We start from the raw sequence: 12,972 nt of genomic DNA, 5'->3' as shown, positions 1-12,972 counted from the left end.
GATTTATTGTAGAGATGAGGTCTCGCTGCCCAGGCGGGTCTCGAACCCGCGGGCTCAGGCAATCCACTCACCTCAGCCTCCCAAAGGCGCGGGATTACAGGCTGAGCCACTGAGCCCGGCTTGTTTTTTTATTATTGGTGTAAGGAAATGCGATTGTCTTTTGCACATATATTTTATACTCTGAGATTTTGCCAAGGTCCTTTATCAGTGCCAGGAGGTTTTAAATTTTTTTTTTTTTTTTAAGTTATGGGGTACAATTCAGGATTAGGTATAAAAATGTTCATTATGTAGGTACCCTTATTGATGAGGTGTGCCTCGCCCATCCCTGGCAGTTTCCACCATTGCCAATCCATTTCTTATAGTATTATTATAATTGTTCAAGTTCTGCTTATACATGAGAACATGTGGTACCGTTCTTTGTTTCTGTGATAGATCACTAAGTATTATAGACATAGACTCTAAGTCCATCCAAGTTGCTGCAAAGTTCATAATTTTTTCCTTCTTTATGACTGCACAATATATGTACCACATTTTTTATCCAGTCCTCTTTCAATGGGCAACATGGTTGGTTCCTTGTTTTTGCTATTGTGAATAATGCTGCGATAAACGTGTGTGCAGATATCTTTTTCTCAGAGTGATTTGAGTTCTTCCAGGCATATTCCCAGAAGGGGGATTGCAGGGTCGTATGGAAGGTCAATTTTTAGATCTTTTAGGAATCACCAAACTGTTTTTCATAGAGGTTGTGCTAGTTTACACTCCTATCAACAGTGTAGAAGTGTTCCCTTTTCCCCACATCCTCTCCAGCATTGGTTGTTTTTTGAGTTGTTGATAATGGTCATCCTGACTGGAGTTAGGTTATATCTCAGTGTGGTTTTAATTTGCATTTCTTTGATGACTAGTGAGACTGAACATTTTTTTATGTATCTTTTGGCTGCTCATATGTCTTCTTTTGAGAAGTGTCTATTCATATCTTTTGCCCACTTAGTAATGGGTTTTTTGCCTTTTTTTCTTGGTTGTTGTTATTGTTTTGTTTTGCTTTTTCTTTCTTTTTGGCATGTTTGAACTCCTTGTAGATCAGATATACATTTGGCAAATATTTTTCCCCAGTCTGTGGGCTGTCTCCCCACTCTGTTGATGGTTTCCTTGTCTTTGCATAAAAGCTTGTCAGTTTGATGAGGTCCCACTTGTCTATCTTATCTCTTATGGCAAGGACACTTGGGGTTTTGATCAGGAATTGGTTGCCAGTTCCAATTTCCATAAGGGTGTCTCCTGTATTTTCTAAAGTTCTTATAGTTCAGGTTTTTATGTTTATGTCTTTGATCCATTTAGAGTTGATTTTTGTGTGTGGTGACAGGTATGGGGTCTTATTTTAATCTTCTGTTTGTGGTCAACCAGTTTTTCCAGACCATTTACTGAATAGGTTCTTCTCTCCCCAGTGATTGATGATGGAGGCCTCGTCGAAGATGAGTTGATGGAGAATTGAGGTTTGCTTCTGAAATCTCTATCCTATTCCATTGGTCTATATGCCTGTTCTTGTACTAGTACAAGGCTGTTTTGATTTTTGTAGCCTTATGATAAAGTTTAAAGTCTAAGAATGTGATACCTCCCACTTTTTTTCTGAGGATTGTTTTGGCTAATCACGATCATTATGTTCCCATATGAATCCCTGTATCATCACTTCCAGGTCTGAGAAGAATGCTGCTAGTAATTTAATGGATAATACATTAAATCTGTGGATTACCTTGGGCAGGATGGACATCTTATCAATGTTAATTCTTACAATCAACGAGCATGGAATATTTTTCCATTTGTCTCTGTCATCTTTGATTTCTGGAGCAGTGTTTTGTAGTTTTCATTTTAAAGGTCTTTCACTTCTCTGGTTAGGAAGATGTTGAGGTATTTCATTTTTGTTGTGGCTATTGTGAATGGAATTGTGCTTTTTATTTGGGTTTCTGTTCATTTATTGTTGGTGTATAGAAATGCAACTGTCTTTTGCACATTTATTTTATACCCTGAGACTTTGCCAAAGTCTTTTATCAGTGCAAGGAGGTTTCTGACAGATTATCTTAGATTTTGAAGGTATAGAATCATGTCATCTGCAAAGAGGGATAGCTTAACTTCAATACTATGTTGAACAGGAGGGATGAGAATGGGCAGCCTTGTCTTGTTCTGGTTTTCAGGGGAAATGGTTTCAATTTCTCTTTGTTTAGCAGTATGTTGGTTGTGAGTTTCTCATAGATGACTCTTACTATTTTGAGGTATATTCCATCTATGCCTAGATGTCCAAGGGTTTTTATCAAGAACAGAAGCTGAATTTTATTGAAAGCTTTTTCCATGTCTAATGATATAATCATGTGGTTCTTGTTAATATATCTCTTGATGTATTTAATTACATTTATGGTCTTACTTGATGGTCTTGATGTTGAACCAGCCTTGCATCTCAGGAATGAAGCCTATTTGGTCATGGTGGATGATTTTTGAGATGTGTTGTCAGATCTGGTTTGCTAGAATCTTGTTGAGAATTTTAGCAGCTATGTTCATCAAAGATATTGGCTTGTAGTTCTCTTTCTTTGTTGGATCTTTAACCAGTTTGAGTATCAATGTGATGTTAGTTTCATAAAATGATTTGGGGAGAGTTCCATCTTTCTTGATTGCCTGGAATATTTTCAGTTGGATTGGTATTAGCTCCTCCCTGTATGTTTTGTAGAAATCTGCTGGAAAGTCATCTGGTTCAGGGCTTTTTTTTTTTTGTAGTTAGTGTTCTTATGACATAGTCAATTTCCTGGGTCTTTATTGGTGTGTTTAGGGTCTCTATTTCTTCTTGTTTCAACCTGAGGTGGTTGTGTGATGTCAGAAAGTTCTCTATTTCATTTAGATATTCAAATTTGTTCCCATACAAATGTACATAGTAATCTCTGATAATCTGTTGTATTTCTTTGGAGTAGGTTGTGATGTGATTATTTGCATTTCTGATTATGTAGGTTTTGAGTTTTTTTGTCTTTTTCTTGGTCAGTCTATCTAGGGATCTATCAATCTTGTTTATCTTTTCAAAGAAGCTGCCTTTTGTTTCATTGATTTTTTTATTATATTTTTGTCTTCTATGTCTCGTATTTGGGTTTTTATTTGGTGATCTGAATTCTTCTGCTGAAGTTAGGGTTTTGGTGGTCTTGCTTTTCCAGCTTCCTTAGGTGATTTGTTAGACTGATAACTTGTGATCTTTCTATTTTCTTCATGTGTGTTTGTAGAGATGTGAATTCCCCTCTTAATACTGCTTTCATGGAATCCCAGAGATTTCGGTAAGATGTTTCTTCATGGCAGAGGTGAGTGGATTGCCTGAGCCTGTGGGTTTGAGACCTGCCTGGGCAACTTGGCAAGACCTCATCTCTACAATAAATTTTAAAAATTTAGCCAGGCGTGGTAGCGCTCACCTGTAGTTCCAGCTACTTGGAAGGCTGAGGCGGAAGGATTGCTGGAGCCCAGCAGGTCGAGGCTGCAGTGGCCGGGAGCAGCCACTGCACTCCATTGTGGGCGACAGAGTGAGACTCCAACTCAAAAAAAAAAAAAAGATGTTTCTTCATTTTCACTTGTTTCCAGGAATATTTTAATTTCTGTTTTGATTTTCTTGTTGACCCAGAAGTTGGTCAGCATCATGCTGTTTAGTTTCCATGTCTTTGAGAGTTTGGGGGGAACTTTGTTGGTGTTGATATTTTTTTTATTCCACTGTGATCCTAGAAGGTGCCTGACAGTATTTCAATCTTAAGAAATTTGTTTATGCTTGATTTATGACTGTGGGTGTGGCCAGTTTTAGAGTATGATTCATGTAGTGTTGAGTAGAATGTATATTCCATGGTTGTTGGGAGGAGTGTTCTGCAGGTATCTATTAAGTTCATTTGGCTAAGCATCACATTGAGGTTCCAGATCTCCTTGTTGATTTTTTTGTCTTGATGATCTGTCTAGGGTTGGTAGTGGCATAATTAAGTCCCCCACTATGATAGTGTTAGAGTCAAGGTCTTTTTAGAGTTTACCTAAAAGCTGCTTATGAAAGTTGGTGCTTTTATGTTGGGTGCACATATGTTTAGAATGAATATTTCTTGTTGATGGTTTGAACCTATTACCATTACGTAGTGACCTTCTGTATCTTGTTTAATTTTTGATAGATTAAAGGGTAATTTGTCTGTTATTGAGATCTTTTTGTGTGTTCCTTTTGCCAGAAAACTTGTTTTCCATCCTCTTACTTTGAGTCTATGGGTGTCCTTTCTGGTGAGATGAGTCTCCTGGAGACAACATATTGCTGCATCATGATATTTTATCCAATTTGCCATTCTATGTCTTTTCAGTGGTGCATATAGTCCATTCACATTTAGGGTAATTATTGAGATGTGAGAGTTCACCCTGTCATGAAGTTCTTATAGAGTTTGTTGTTGTTGCTGCTATTTGTTTGTTGTCTTTCTTTTGATTTGGGGGTTGATTTATCTGTTTCCAAAATTTTTCCTGCATTCTTGGGAAGGTCATGATCATTCTTTTTTTTTTCTTTCTTCTGTGTTTAACACTTTCTTAAGTGTTTCTTGTAGTGCTGGTCTGCAGGCAGCATAAACTCTTAGGGATTGAATGTCTGAGAAGGATTTTAATTCTCCATCACTGATGAAACTTAGGTTAGTTAGGTAGGTAATTCTTGGCTGAAATTGGTTATCTTTGAGAACTTTGAAGATTGGACTCCATTCTCTCCTAGACTGAAGTGTTTTCATAGATAAGTCTACTGCTATTCTAATTGTTCTTCCCTGGTAGTTAGTCTGACCTTTCTTGCTGCCTTTAGAATATTTGCTTTTATTACTACTTTGTGTGAGCAAATTACTATGTGTCTAGGAGTTGGTCTTCTCATTTGTGTTCTTGCAGGAATTCTCTAAATCTCTTGTGTTTGAATGGTCATGTCTCTGAGGAGATGAGAGAAGTTTTCTTGGATATTATCATGAAAAATGTGTTCCAGGATGGTCTCTGTCTCTCTATCTGCCTCAAGGATTCCAATTAATCTTAGGTTTGGCCTCTTGATATAATTGTTTATCACAGGAGGCTTTGTTCTTTTTAAGCTTCTTTTCTATGTTATTAACAGTTTGGGTTAGTTCCATATTTTGATACTCAAGCTCTGAGATTCTTCTTTCTACTTGGTTAATTTTGCTCTCCATGCTTATCAGTTTGTTATTTATTTCATTCGCTGTACTCTTTATTGCTGTTATCTCAGTTACAAATGCCTTCATTCTTTCCTCTTGTGTCTCCTCATTTCTATTTATTCTGTCTAGTCTTTATAGTCTTCCTTTGGTTTTTCTTAATTTGTGAAAGTTTTCTCCCCCCCCCTTTTTTTTAACCTCTTATTTAATTCTGTCCTTCAGTGATGGGGGATAGCTTTTACTTGTGTTAGCTCAATTCCCTATTCTTTATGTAGATCCTCAAATTTGTTCAATTTTGAAGCTGGACTGGGGGTGGGGGACCGTGCTTTTTGTAGTTTTGATATTTGTTTAAGGGGGAAGCTGTGGTTCAGAAGCTATCTGCAAATCCCAGTATCAGCTGACAGGAGTGTAAGCCCCTGGAACCCACTTCCCACTGCCTGTCCATGCAGTGGAGGTGTACATTTGCCCTCTGAAAGCAAAATGAGATAAGAAAAAGGAAAAGAATGGAAAAAAGAAGAAAGAAGATGTAGGAAGGTGAAGAGAAGAAGAAGAGAAGAAGAAGAGGCACATGATTTCCATATGCCAAGAAGAAGACAGACTCACTAACTTACGAAAACAGAGAAAAAAAGACCAAAAACAAAAACAAAAAACAAAAACATACAGAGAATCATACAAACAAAAACCCTGTTGATTTGCTCACCCTCAAAAATATATCCATACACAAACAGAAAATCTAAAAAAAAATTAAATAACAGAAACAAAGCAAGTATGAAAACATAAACAAAAACAGAAGGAAGAGAGAAGAAACAAACAAAATCAGAAGACAAACAAATAAAAAAAACTTACTCTGTGGCCATTTCTGTAACTCTAGTTTCCTTTCCCAAGCACTGCCTTCTCTTTTGGCTGCCCCTGCTTTTGGCTGCCACCTCATTAGGGAGTGGCTCCAGTTTCCAGACCATCCCCTCCACTCTCAGTGCGGGCTTATAAGGTTGCTCTCAGCATTGGTCAGACACCCTACAGACTACTGTGGGCAGCAGATAGATCAGATCCAGACTCCACTGACTCATTTGCTGCTGCCACTGCTGTCAAGGCTTCCACTCAGATCAGACATCAGAAGTATTATTTTATATTAAAGGGAAAAGAATTTCAAGCCAGAAAGATATAGGTTCAAATTCTGTCTCATAATTTTTCAGTTGGTTTTGGAAATTTATATAATCTCCTTTTTAAATTTTTTAATAGTTTAATTATTTATCATTGTCATTTGGCAGTAAAAATATCACTTTTCACAAAGACATTGCATGTATATTAACAAATAAATCTTTATTCATTAATCTTATTTCTCCATTTCTCCTGGTGACTTTGTAAGACTTCATGACTTCAGTCTTTCTAACTCATTTTTGCTTAAATACTGGGAAAACTGTGAAACTTTGTACTCACTCTTAGAGATTTTAACATTGTGCTTGTTTCTTTACTCCAAGAATGAAGAACTAACTCATCTGTAGTACCATGACATTGAAATAATTCAGGAAGTACACCATCACTTTTCTGGAAAGCCTGGTAAACAGCAGATGTCTAATTCAGAAAACTAGAAAGAGCAAATACTTTCCACATCTTGATGATTTCCATATGCCAAATGCATTGCCATGCAATCTCCCATAGAAAATTCTCCTATTTAAATTCTGTCTTCTTTTTTTTTTTTTGAGTTGGAGTCTCACTCTGTCGCCCAGACTGGAGGGCAGTGGCCGCTCCCGGCCACCACAGCCTTGAGCTGCTGGGCTCCAGCAATCCTTCCGGCTCAGCCTTCCAAGTAGCTGGAATTACAGGCATATGCTACCACACCCGACTGATTTTTTGATTTATTGTAGAGATGAGGTCTCACTGCTCAGGTGGGTCTTGAACCCGCGGGCTCAGGCAATCCACTCACCTCAGCCTCCCAAATGCGCAGGATTACAGGCTGAGCCACCAATCCCGGCAAATTCTGTCTTCTTGATGCCACTTTTTACTTCATCATCAATCAAATCAGTAAGCACTGGATACATTACATTAATTGATTTGAAATGCACTGGGCAGTCATTAGATATTTTAAATCTGTCATACCATACATTGGAGATTCTTTCATTCATAGGAATATATGACCTAGGAGGAGCTGTTGGATAAGTAATTTTTGTGTGCTGGAATGTTAAATCTTGATTTAAAACCTACTTGATCTGCTGTCTCAATCCTTGTCCAGAATCAAGAGCCATCCAGGAAGATCAGAGAGGCACTGGGCTTCTTATTCAGTGACACAATACAGTGCTGCTAGAGAACTGAACCCAATACAGCTGCCGTCACTGACACCAATACCAGAGGTGCACCAAAAAATGTAATCTCTTTGATTCACAGTTTTGTCACTCCTAAAAACAGTGACTATAGTGTCCATTGTTTGGATCTATGATGGGGATCATATAATATATGAAATCACATAACATTATACCTGGCATAAAACAATGAGAAATAATAATATTAGCAATTAATAGAGTAACAAATAAATATATGAACAAAGTGTTAAAGATTCTCAACACTATTTTATCAGTCAACTACCAGCCAGATGTAGAAACAGTATAGGCATTTTCAAGCGGGAATGAATTTAATGTGAAGAATTCATTACTTACAAAATTGTGTTCAGGATATGAGGAAAAGGATCAAAGAAAGTTTCAGAGGAAAAGAAAGTTTCAAAAATTTCAGTAAACCACCACTGATATCTCAGTAAACTACACTAATTGTATGGTCAAGAATCACTTTGACAAAGAGATTAATATGTGCGTGAACCACAGACTTAATCAACTACCCCTGCAGGAAAACTGCCAGGATAACCTGAAGAAGAAAAGAGGAGGCTCTTGGGACTTCATGAATTTCACAGGATGAAACACAATTGTTATTTGGCTTCATGCACTGTAGTTCAAGGCAAGGCAAGATGACCATGAAAGCATTTCAGAGATCACTGGGGCTGCCTCCTTGGTTTCAAAGGGTGGAGGATCATTGCTTTGATTTCAACCAGTTAGATGTTTAATAATATACCAATAAAAATTTCTGCAAGTTTGTTTCTGAATAACAGGTAATTTTAGAGTAAATATTTAAAAGAATGACTAAAAAATGGAAAAATAAAAGTGAAGAGTGAATAGTTCTATCAGATATGAAAACAACTCAAAGTTGCTAATACAAACACAAAACAGAAAGAAAAAAGGAATAATTAAGAAAGAGAGTAAAGAACCTATATATATATATACACATATATATACGTATATATATACACATATATATGTATATATATACATATATATATATATGAATTCAGGGTCTGATAAAGGTACTATTTAATCTTAAATTTTAAAAATTAATGAAATTCCAGAACAGACAAAACAAATACCAACAGAAATCAGAAGAGCGATAGCTCATGTGGTACATAAATTGAACAGAAAAAGGTATGAGACAAATTTCTGGTTTGAAGAAGATAGTCTACATCTTGATCAGGCTGTTGATTACAAGGATGTAGGTATTTTCAAATCAGATAGAATTTGCAGCTAATACATCACTATATGTGTGTGTGTGTGTGTGTGTGTGTGTGTGTGTGTGTGTGTATACACACTCACCTCAAAATAAAATAAAAAATGATATTTAAAGATACTAGAAGAAAAAATTACAAACAGCACGATTACATATCTATCCAGATGTGTATCTCTCTCTCCTACCAATCCCTCTGCATGAATGCATGGAGACGTCTTGAGTGTCATTTTTGTTTGCTTACAAGCAGTTGAAATTTTCTAAAATTCATTTTTGGTACAACAGTTGTGTTATGTGTGTGTGTGTATAAATATTGGTGTGTAATATAGCTACAGAAACAAAGGCAAAGAAACAGAAACACGGAATCTGAAAATCCACTTTTTTTCCAATTTGGGATGAATTGATAACTTTGATATGCTGTCTTACAGTTATAGGGTGTTTAGTTTATTAAATAAAACTTATGAGAGGCCAGTGTTTTGACTGAGCTCCTTCCCTAGGCCCCAACAGACCAAAGCAAAATAGAACCACTCATATTCAGTGCCATGTTATCAAACTGAAACTTTAAAAATAAGAAAAGAGAATTGCCAAGCAAGGCAACTTTCCAAAAAGGAGATTCACAGCTACCAAACAAAAGGAATCCAGTCAACTTGAGCCAGAGTGATAAGTGCCTCTGCTTTAACTCATACAAGGATAGCAACCTGATGTCACCTGATGTTAGGCAATCTACTTGTATGCACTGTGCCATTTCCTTGTTCCTACTTAAGCTAATTTATAAAAACTGACAATTGTAGTATACTTAGTGGAATTCCTATCTTGTAGACAGAATGCTTCCCAGTTTATAAATTGCTAATAAAAGCCAGTTCAATCTTTAAACTCAATGTGCTAAAATCGTGTTCTTTGACAACTTGAAGTGCCATATAGCTTTGGGACTGCTCTTTTCACATACTTGCTTTTGTTTACAGCTTTCTTTCTGAAGGATATATTTTTCCTCTCTGAAATTTTCTTTTTTAAGCATCTTCCTTGCTAATTTGATGGAAAGTGGCTTTTCAGATACACTCTTAAGAACTGCTTCTGAATTGTCTTGTCTCTTGCTTTCCTTGGCATTTTATAAAATTTATTAACAACTTGCCTGCCTCCTTATGTCAATTTGACTTTATTTATAGATACAGCTTGTGGTTACTTTGTAGATAAAACTGTATTTAAAAAAGAAAAATAAATTTACAAAGAAAATAATTTCTAATTAAGTGCTCTAAAATCTGACCGGGTTTGGTGGCTCAACCTGTAATCCCAGCACTTTGGGAGGCCGAGGCAAATGGATTACCTGAGCCCATGGGTTCGAGACCCACCTGGGCAACTTGGCAAGACCTGTCTCTACAACAAATCAAAAATTAGCTGGGCATGGTAGCGTGTGTCTATAGTTCTGGCTACTTGGAAGGCTGAAGCAGAAGGATCGCCAGAGCCTAGCAGATAGAGGCTGGGGTGGCTGGGAGTGTGGCACTGAATTCCAGTCTGGCTGACAGAGTGAGACTCGAAGTCAAAAAAAAAAAGTGCTCTAGAATCTTTTAAAATATAATATGACTGCTTGTTCTATACCTATCAAATTAAGGTTTTCTTATTATGATAAGATACAATAACTATGAAAAATTTATAGCTTATCAGCGTGTATGTTTATTTTTGTTTGTTTTATATTTATACTACATTTACTTCTTCCTATAGCTTTGAATGTGAATAAATTTTACATTTATGAAATTCAAACTTCTGTTTGTGGTCATTAATGTTACTGAAATGGCAGGTTTCATTTGAGTTCCCATTGCTTGTCAGACAGAAAGCCAGTCACTGAGACAAGTATTGTTAGGGAAGAAAGCTTTTTATTTGGGTGATATCACCCAAAGAGAATGGGAGCTCAATCTCAAATCTGTTTCTCCATTCTACTGAAGTCAGAGGCTTATACAGTGAAACAGGAAAGTAGTAAACCAGACATGGGGTTGGATAAAAAAAATAAGTTGATAAACTAGTGAGTTCTGGCATCTCAATGTCTGGATACAGTAATCTGGCAGGTTTCAGTTTCTTGATACTATAGCTCTGTGCGCTGGTTTCCTAAGAAAGGAATTCAGATAAGGTAAACGTAAGTTTCAAACTTTAAGAACAGGAGGGTCAATTTCTGTCTGTTCACAAAAACTGTAACCATTCATTCTATGAGGAAGGTATACCAATTTCACTAACATTTTCTTAATATGATGATCAGCCCAAAGACCCTTCTACATTCATGTTTTGGGGATGAATGATCTAAGAGTTTTTTTCTAGGCTGAAAATTAAATGTAGTTTAAATAACTGATAATATATTTTATGTTAATATCTCAATATCTTGGCTTCATTATAACCACAACATTTTTTTTTTTTTTTTGAGTTGGAGTCTCACTCTGTTGCCCAGACCGGAGTGCAGTGGCCGCTCCCGGTCACCGCAGCCTCGACCTGCTGGGCTCCGGCGATCCTTCCGCCTCAGCCTTCTGGAATTACAGGCATGTGCTACCATGCCCGGCTGATTTTTGATTTTTTGTAGAGATGAGGTCTCGCTGCCCAGGCGGGTCTCAAACCCGCGGGCTCAGGCAATCCACTCACCTCAGCCTCCCAAAGGCGCGGGATTACACGCTGAGCCACTGAGCCCGGCTAACCACAACATTTTAACTGGGAACTTTTAGATGAAAAAGGCTGAGTAAGTAACTGACAAAAAGATGCCTATAAGCTATTAGACATTAATTCAGCTACTTATTGGCAATCTGTTCCCACCCAGTAAAATAAAAAGAGAATGTCTTGTACACTACAAAACATCTCTCTAACTTCCATATTACAGTCCTGTGCAAATAAATACTGCATAGCACTAATGCCCAGCAGCTAAGAATATGAGAGCATTACTATAGAAAATCTGAAGCTATATTTAGCCCAGAGAGTATCTAGATGTCAAGTGTAGTGGTATTGGGTCTAAAAATATTTTTAAAATTCTGTTTTTCACTTCTTTATTAGCATTATAATACTACCAGAAAAAAAGAATTTAACAGCAACATTATGGACTTACCACAAACTAAGGAAAATAGTAGACACTTTTATACAATGGAAAACTGTTCCTAAGCAGGTGCAATAGAATTCTCTCATGACTGTCAAAAAGCACAACCTGTGAACTTTTTCTTGAATTAATTTAGAAGAATTTCCTCCAGATATAGAAATCTTTATTCAGATTATCAACTTACAGTGGCCTTCCAAATGCCAGGCAAACATTCTTTATTATATTTCTTATCTGCCTATGTGCAAACAATTAACTGAATAGAAATTCCTTTCACAGTGTTTCAAGGATTTTTAGCATTAAATATTTACTAATGTTGGAGTATTCTTTTTTAAATCATTGTTTGTCTATCTCATACTCTGTGTTCTTTTAAAAATATTAATATATACTGCTAATTTATTATTACCTTTCCAACTCAGAAGGCTCTCTGTCCTCATAATATGATACAGAATAAATTAGACTTCATTGATTTCCATTATAATCATAGCTATTGTGTAGCCTTAATCATTACATTTACCATTTGCTTTCTTTTCTGTCTTAGGTACATAATGACAGTGGTTCCAATTATTTTTTAATAAGTTCTAAATAAAGGACAACCTTGTGCTTTTTACTGGGACTATTCTAATTCACAATTTGTTTAATCAATCTTTTAAAAGTTAAAGTAGACAGTTGTGATAGCTGCATTCAAAATGAAAACATGTTTTGATACAGAATTTGATTGTTTTTCTCTCAGGATTGAGAGAGGTTTATCACATTCAGTTAGAAACTTGCTTGCAAGTTATTTATATATTCACAAATATATTAAATATTTATGATTGTCTATATGGATTTTCACTTCCCAAAAGGTTAAAGCCCTCAAAATATTTAATAACATCAAGGATTAGTAGTGAGAAAGTTGGCTTAATTCATGAAGAAAATATCTAACTTTTACAATTGATAATTATGTCTAACATATAACATAACTGAAAATAGATTTAATTTTCCATTAAAATCAACATAATCATTATTTTAGGAACTATATATATATTTTTTTGAGTTGGAGTCTCACTCTTTGTCACCCAGGCTGGAGTGCAGTGGTATGCTCATGGCCACTACAGCCTTGACCTGTTGGGCTTAAGCAATCCTTCCAACTCAACCTTCCAAGTAGCTAGAACTACAGAGGCACTTTACCACGCCTGGCTAAGGAACAAAAGTTTTAAATCTTAAAGTCAA

General features: G+C 36.3%; 1 pseudogene; it reads right to left on the bottom strand.

Annotated features, from left to right (window-relative positions):
• Positions 1 to 6,495: 6,495 nt before the first annotated feature.
• On the bottom strand, positions 6,496 to 7,364 carry LOC103261683 (annotated as a pseudogene).
• Positions 7,365 to 12,972: the final 5,608 nt, after the last annotated feature.

The sequence above is a fragment of the Carlito syrichta genome, unplaced genomic scaffold (genome assembly GCF_000164805.1).
Source record: "Carlito syrichta isolate Samal-C Ts95f unplaced genomic scaffold, Tarsius_syrichta-2.0.1 Scaffold303982, whole genome shotgun sequence".
NCBI lineage: Eukaryota > Metazoa > Chordata > Mammalia > Primates > Tarsiidae > Carlito > Carlito syrichta.
Note: the sequence above shows the minus strand (reverse complement) of the source record. Positions and strands in the feature narration are given on the sequence as shown.